This window comes from Phascolarctos cinereus, unplaced genomic scaffold, assembly GCF_003287225.1.
Source record: "Phascolarctos cinereus isolate Bilbo 61053 unplaced genomic scaffold, phaCin_HiC Scaffold_8;HRSCAF=390, whole genome shotgun sequence".
Taxonomy (NCBI): Eukaryota; Metazoa; Chordata; class Mammalia; order Diprotodontia; family Phascolarctidae; genus Phascolarctos; species Phascolarctos cinereus.
In genome coordinates this window covers 35,639,059-35,647,188 of record NW_027556291.1, presented here as the reverse complement: position 1 = coordinate 35,647,188, position 8,130 = coordinate 35,639,059, and the positions used below count along the sequence as shown (strand labels likewise).

Below are 8,130 nucleotides of genomic sequence, written 5' to 3'. Positions count from 1 at the left end.
TGCTCAGCAGGGGCACACCTAAGGTGGTGTTAGAGGGGCTAACTTTGCCCAGAAGGGGCCTTACTTTGGTCATCAGAGCACCTGAGGAGGGTTGGAGGTGTATAACCTTGCCCAAAAGGGTGGCCTAAGGAGGCGTTGGGGTGAGGCGGGCGCCTCACTCTGCCCAGCAAGGGGTGCCTCTGGAGTGGCTGGAAGTGGCTTTGCCCAGCAGGGAACTGAGGAAAGGTTGGGAGGGCTACCTTTTTCCAGCAGGAGTCCTTAGGGGAGTGGGGGGCTCACTCTAGGCAGCAGGGAGCTTGAGAGGGGTTGGGGGGTGACCTTGTTCTTCAGGGGAGCCTGAAGAGGGGTTGGAGGATGACTTTGCCTAGCAGAGGACCTTAGTGGAGTGGAGGGCTCACTTTGGGCAACAGGGGTCCTTAGGTGGGTTAGGGTGTGACTTTGCTCAGAAAAGGGATCTAAGGAGTTTTTGGGGGGGCTAACTTTGTCTGGCAGGTGAGCTTGAGGTGGGATTGGCTGTGACTTTGCCTAGAAGGGAGTCCTGAGGAAATGTTTGGAAGACTAACTTTGCCCAGCAAGGGGGCCTGAAGAAGTGTTGGAGGGGCTAATTTTGCCCAGAAGGGCCTTAGGGGAGTAGGGGGCTCACTTTGGGCAGCAGAGTACCTGAAGAAGATTGAGGGTGTGTAACCTTGCCCAGTAGGGCAGGGCAGCCTGAGGAGGCATTGTGGTTGGGGGCCTAACTCTGCCCAGCAGGGGGCCCTCTGGAGTGAGTGGGAGTGGCTATGCTCAGCAGGGAACTGAGGAAGGGTTGGGAGGGCTGACTTTGTCCAGCAGGGGAGCCTGAGGAGGGTTTGGGGGGGCTAACTTTGTCCAGCAGGGGCCCTGAGGACAGATTGGGGGCCTAACCTTGCCCATTCTAGGCAGCTCCTCATGTGGGTTTGGGAGGGTGACTTTGCCCAGCCAGGGGGCTTGAGGAGGAAGTGTTGGGGGGAGGCCTAACTTTGCTCAGCAAGGGGCCTGAGGAGGGGTTGGAAGACTAACTTTGCCCAACAGGGGGCCTGAGGGCATTTTGGAGGGGCTAATTTTGCCTTGAATGGGGCCTGAGGAGTGGTTGGGGGTGACTGCCCAGCTGGAAGGGCCTAAGGAGGGGTTGGGGGGCCCTAACTTTGCCAAGTAAGAGGCCTAAGGAGGGCTTGGGTGGGGAATGACTTTGCCCAGCAGGGGGCCTGATTTGAAGACAAGAATTTAAACTGACTTAGCATTCTGAGATCCAGTGCCAGAGGCTTCCTTTCTGTTTTTAGCACAGGGCACTGCATCTCCTACCTGAGTGTTTGGCTGGCCATCCTCCATACCAGGAATTCTGTCCCTCCTCACCTGTGCCTCATTCCTGCCTTTCTTGATCCTTCTTAATGCTAGTGTCTTCCTCATGTGGATTACCTCCAGTTTACCCTGTTTATATGTAGTTAGGTGTGTGTAGTCTCTCTGTGTTAGATTGTAAGCTCCCTGAGGGCAGGTACTCTTTTTGCCTTTCTTTGTATCCTCAGGGCACACAGCACAGAGCCTGGCACTTTTGTGGTTCAATTGTATCTGACTCTTCATGACCTCATGGGCCATAACATGCCAGTGGGGTCCATGGGGTTTTCTTGGCAAAGATACTAGAGTGGTTTGCCATTTCCTTCTCCAGTGGATTAAGGCAACAGAGGTTAAGTGACTTGAACTCAGTCTTCCTGACTCCAGGTCCAGTACTCTCTCCACTGAGTCATCTAGCTGCCTCTCGGCACAGGCATCTAATGACTTGAAAGAAGTCTTTTTTACTTCAGACCTAGGGACCAAAGCAGGTTTCATGTGGCTGGAACTGAGTGGCTACTGGTAACATTGAAGGGCTGGAGAATAGAACTCACTGTCTCTCCACTTTTTTCTTTTAAAACCCTGCTCCTTTAGTACTAGTTCACTTATTAATGTTGCTTAATTTTGGATGGGGGTGGAGGGGGGCACGTAGAGCCTGTAATGTCAACAGTTCAGGAAACTCCAAGTGTCTCCCTTCAGTGAGGCAGATGAGCACCTGCCTATACTTTATAGTCTTGTCAAGTGAGTTGTCTGGAGCACCAAGAGCTCAAATAAGCATCACAGGTAGGTTTGGAAACCAGGTTGTCCTCTTGCCAGCCCTCCCTCCACTAAGTGAGGCCTCTTCTCAACTATTTTAATAAAGAATTCTAATTTTATTTATTTAAGGGGGAAGGGGCTAGAGGGATAACTAAGTGGCCAAAACTTGAGGTTTCCAAATATTTGGCTGGTATGTCTGTTTTTAGCCTTTGGCTAAAAGTGATTGACCAGCTAGCAACTTCCCTGTCTTAAGTGCAGGCTAAGCACCTAAGCAGAGGCAGTCAGTCTCCTCAGGGAAAGCCTGAGAAAGGAGATGGAAACTTAAAAGGCATAGATGCTGCCTCCAGCTAAGGAGGGCAGTGTGGTGCAGGGAGATTGTTTCTAATAATTAACTGGAAACTTTTATTAAACTTCCCCTCTGTGCCCTCCGCCAGTGGTTACAGGCCATAGCAACTGCTTGGCAACAGGCACCTTCCTCCCTCATTGGGCCTTGCCTAGGAGTACTGCATGCATAATACTGGCCTTGTGCCGGGCCCTAGCAACCGGGGAGCGTCCTTGGTAACCAGGGTCTTTATATGCTGATGCGGGGGGACCTTCTCTCCATTCCGTTTCTCCTTCTGGCATGAGAACCACCTATGCCAGCCAGCTCTCTGTCAGTAGCCGGCTCTGAGATCGCCGCAGCGTAGCTTCGCTCACCTGGACCGCTTCAGCCTTCGCCTCCACTTCTGTCTCCTCTAGCTCCATCCTTTTCGCTCCCACCTTCGGATCTGTCTCCTGCTCCATCCTTTTCTCTTCCACCTCCAGCTTTGGCTCCATCAGTTTCTCTTCCTCATCCACCTCCATCTTCATCATCTCTTCCTCCATCTTCTCTTCGGCCTTCGCCTCCATCTCTGCCCTAGTGTTCGCCTCCATCTTAGTCTTCATCCCCGCGCTGCTTTCCTCCCTTCTCCTCTTTTTCTTCCTCTTTGTGTACCTGCTGCTCCTCTCCCTGCATATCAAGCCCTGCTTTTCTTTGCTCCTGGCCACCACCTGCGTCACCTCCACCACCATCTCATCGTCATCTTCGTCGTCCCTGTTGTCGTCCTCATCGTCCCTGTGGTTGTCGTCCTCGTCCTCGTCTTCCTCGTCCTTCAACACTGTCGCCTCTCCTCGCCTTCCTCATCACCCTCGCCCTCCTCGCCCTCCTTGCCCTCTTCGGCACGCCCGGCCTCGTTGTTTTTCTCATCCTCCTCATCCTCCTCGTCCTCCTCGTCGTCTCCGGTGCCTCCGTCGTCCTTCTCCTCCTCGTCCCCGTCATCCTTCTCCTCCTCTTCTCTGCACGTCGATTACTCCTCACCTCCATCCTCTCCTTATTCCTGCTGTGGCTCCTGGTCTTCTTCTTCAGCCCCACCTCTGCAACACCATGAATAACGACTATGATGTCATCATCCTCGGCACCGGGCTTAAGGAGTGCGCCCTTGGGAGCCTCCTGGCCTCGCTCGGAAAGAAGGTGCTTCACCTGGACCGCAGCGCCCAGCACGGCGGTGACAGCGCCTCGCTGAGCCCGCTAAACATCACCTACCGCCACTTCAACGTGCCCAGCTCGCCCCCTGCCACCATGGGCCGTGGGCACTCCTGGAAGGTGGACCTGCTGCCCAAGTTCCTGATGGCCTGCGGGCAGCTGATGAAAATCCTGACCCACTTGGATGCTCTGCGCTTCCTGGACTTCCTCGTGGTGGACGCCGGCTTCCTGTACAAGAGCAACCGGATTTACCAAGTGCCCTCGACCAAGACTGAGGCCCTGACCTCCGGGCTGATGGGGCTCTTCGAGAAACGCCGATTCCGCAAGTTCTTCATGTACGCCCTTCACTTCAACAAGCAGGACCCCCACACATACGCAGGGATGGATCCCCGGAAGATGACCGTCAAAGATCTCTTCCAGAGATTCGCACTGAGCCAAGGTGCCAGGGACTTTGCTGGACACGCCCTGGCCCTAAGTCATACCAACAGCTATCTGGACCACCCCTGCCTGGAGACCCTGGAGAAGATCCAACTGTACGCGTTATCCCAGGCCAAGAACGGGAAGAGTCCGTACCCCTATCCACGCTGCGGAATCGGAGAGCTGGCGCAGGCCTTCAGCCGGCTGACCTCCAGCCGAGGGGGCGTTTTCTTAATGAACCAACCGGTGGACGAGATACTCATCAGGGACGGCCGAGTGGTGGGCATCAGGTCAGGGGATCGGATCGCCAGGTGCAAGCAACTGATTTGCGATCCCAGCTATGCGCCAGACTGGGTCTGCAAGGTCGGTCAGGTCATCAGGGCCACCTGCATTCTTGGGCATCCCATTAGAAACACCAATGGGGCCAACTCGGGACTCATCATCATCCCTTCCACCCAGACAAACCGCAGATCAGACATCTATATCTTCCTCACGTCATTCGTACACAACGTGGCTGCACAGGGCAAATACATTGCCTTGGTGAGCACAACCCCGAAAAAGAAATCCAGCTGGCTCTGGAGCTCCTGGAGCCTATTGAGCAACAATTCTTTTTCGTAAGTGACCTCCACATGCCTAATGACTCAGGGACCAAAAGTCAGATCTTTGTAACGACCAGCTACGATGCTACGGTCCACTTTGAGAGCGCCTGCCACGATATAAAGGAGATCTATAGAAAGATGACGGGATTCGAACTGAAATTTGACTAAAACACTCTAGACCATCTTATAGGGGGAGAAAATTACCAACCTGCTATGAATATGGGAGAAATTTGAATATCTGATAAATAAAGCAACTCCCCCGAGGAAACATGGAAATCTGTTCTTATGTGAAATGCTTTTATCTTTCAAGAGTTGGAGTGAACATTATCCTCCAACTCCCCATTTCCCCAACCCCCTAGTCCCTTAGAAGGGGTGCCTAGTCCCAATCTTGCCCCAAAGTGTATGGAAGACTGCATGTTCAAATTCTTCTCCTCAAACATAAGTCAGCCTCTCAGTCTTCCAGTTCCTCATATATATATATATTAGGATAATGATTCTTTATCCAATCTTTGAAAGATTGAAGTAATACTTAACCAGTAATTAATAAAATTAACTAGTAATTAATAAACAACCAGTAAATTAATAAAATTTAATTTAATCTTTAATTTCTCCCTTTAAAAAAGTCATTATTAAAGGTGGAATGTTGTTCAATATGTTCAGATTACTTACATATCTTGTTCAACTTAACTATATCCATTTTTTTCTACACCAAAAAAAAATACTGCTGGTCTCTGAGTTTGAATCCCTTGGGGCTTGGGCACTTGTTCCCTTCACCTTTCTCCTCAGCTTTAAGTAACTTCTAGCTCTTTCCTTAAGAGGTCACTCTCTCTCAGATGATGATCTATGATACTTTAAAATAGCTGATATGGTTGAAACTAGTTAGTTACAGTAGTTAGTGTTCTTAAAATTGTTCATCATATTCCGAACTAAGATCTCACTTAAAGTTCTTATCTGTACTTCAGTAGCACACTGGGAATTCCATCAGGATGGTGGGATCTTTTATAACCACCCTTTTACCAATTTCCCATCACATCCATAATACTGTTTTTGTTAAGGCATTTTATACCTGACATTCTAAATGCCAGAGCTGATTTTTTAAAACAAGAATTTTGTTTAAAGGTTCCCACACTACAACTCTCTTAATGATGTCCAGAAGAATATGATCAACCTCCTTCTACAACATTCCCAGGTCATATTAATTGTTCCTAGGAAGTATAATCTCATACATTAAAAGACCAGTTGCATGGGTTTTTTTTTGTTTTTTTGTTTGTTTTTTGCTTTTCTTCTGGCAGAAACATTTAACTTTTGTAAATGACAATTACTTGACTCAAATTTGATGCACTATGAGTTATTGACTACCAATTCATGTTTTATAGTATTTCTAGTGATTTGGATGAAGAAAACCAGGCATCCTTCCACAATCTTAAACTTAATATGGTTCCTATTGATAATAAAACATTCTAGGCTGACAACTTGTAAAAGATGAAAAAGAGCAAATAATAGTTCTTTAGCCAAAGCCAGTACAAAATCTATGCTTTACATTAACATACAAGATATATTTCAGTGCATTACTTTCAGAGTTAGCTGTATTCAGCATTCAGGAATTTCATGACACATGGATGGGAGGTGATTTATCAAATTCTTTTACATGATCAATTTGTAACAGAATTTTGTCTTTCTGCTGTGGTATTAAATCATTTGAAACCTGAAATAAGGAAACCATGGAATATATAAGGCTTCCAAATAGCCTTTATGGTGTAGAGTATGGGAAGAGTATGTACTCAGAATTAGAAAACTCTGGTTTCAAATCCTTCCTTAGGGACACTTATTGTCTGTGTGACACTGGGCAAGTCAGCCCTCTCAGTTTCAATTTTTGACATCTGTAAAATGGGGATGACAAACAGCATCTTCCTCATAAAGTTGTTGCAATCAAATGAAATAATGTATAGAAAGAGCTTTTTAAACCTTTAAAAAGCTCTGTATCAATGTGAGTTATTCTTCTTCTTCCCTAGTAGGGCTTAGGGGGAAGCATTTTAGATAGGAATTAAAAGACTTTAACTCAAGCTGTGGTTCTTACTGGCTAGTAAGTGAATCACTTAACTAGTGGGTTCATCTTTGAAAAGTGGGCATACCATCTGCCCCATATTGATTGTAAGGTGATTGTGAACGTAAAGCTAGATAACAAGTTGGGGACCTGAGCTAGATCTGAAGAAAAGGAGGAATTGAAGTCATAACATGAAGGATTGGTAGTTTGTCAGTATCCAAGGAGAAATACCTACTGTCTATTTACATCTTTATCATGTGCTGTCTAATGCAACCAGGCAATACACTTATTAAATACATACACAATCAATGCTGGAATCAAATAAAATGTGAGGAGTTGTTATAGTTAATCAATGTGACATAATTGCACTGTAGACTTCATGTTACAATGGAGAAAGAACATTGGATTTGAGGTTGGAAAACCAGGATTTGAATCATGGCTCTGCCAATATTGTCCTGCCTTGGGCAAGTCACAACACCTTTTTGGCCCTCAGTTTCCTCATCTGTTAAATGAGAGAGTTAGACTAGTTGACCTGAGGTCTTTTCAGCCCTAAAGCTACTATCCTTTCATCTTTTAGTTAGTCTGTTAGTATTTCATGTAAATTATGCTTAGAAGAAAGTATAGTTACTATGAGAGTTCTCCTTATTTACCAGTTAAAGGTACATTTTATATATATGTGTGTGTGTGCGCATGTGTGTGTGTGTATACACACACATACATACATATCCATATCCATACATACAGAGAGAAAGTCTTGACCTGTGATTTGATTAATGTGGGTAACTGAAGAAATATTCCGCAGTGATGAAACTACTGTCTGTAGATTCAGACAGGTACCTGAAGGTCCTGAAGGGAGTTGACTGAGTAGCAAGTGACATAGTCAGACCTGCATTTTAGAAACATCACTTTGGCAACTGAGCAGAGGATTGACTCCTGAGTGGGGAGAGAGTGGAGGCAGGGAAACCATTCAGAAAGCTATTGCAATATTATTCAGGCATTAGATGATGAGGACCTTTATCTGGGTGATGTCTGTGAGTCTCCACTCACAGGGACACGTATGAGAGATATTTTGAAGAGAGAATCAAGGGGTAGCTGGATGGCGCAGTGGATAGAGCACCGACCCTGAAGTCAGGAAGGACCTGAGTTAAAATCTGGCCTCAGACCAAACACGTGAGTCTTACTAGCTGTGCGACCCTGGGCAAGTCACTTAACCCCAATTGCCCTAAAAAAAAAATAAAAATAAATAAAAAGAGAGAATCAACTCAGACTCGGCAACAGATTGGTTAAATTGGGGGGGGGGTGGAGAAGCGGTAAAGAGTTGAAACTGACACAGAGGTTTCAGGCCTGAGTGACTGGGAGTATGACAGTGCCCTTGATAGTAACAGGAAAGTTTTGAAGAGGGTCAAATAATGATAACATTCATGAGGCACTTTGTAGAGCTTAAAGTCCTGGCCCTCTACACTATACTA

The 8,130-nt window shown here is 47.0% G+C and overlaps 1 pseudogene; it reads left to right on the top strand.

Moving 5' to 3' along the window:
- Positions 1-2,707: 2,707 nt before the first annotated feature.
- On the top strand, positions 2,708-4,815 carry LOC110202477 (rab GDP dissociation inhibitor beta pseudogene; annotated as a pseudogene).
- The last annotated feature ends 3,315 nt before the right edge of the window (positions 4,816-8,130 follow it).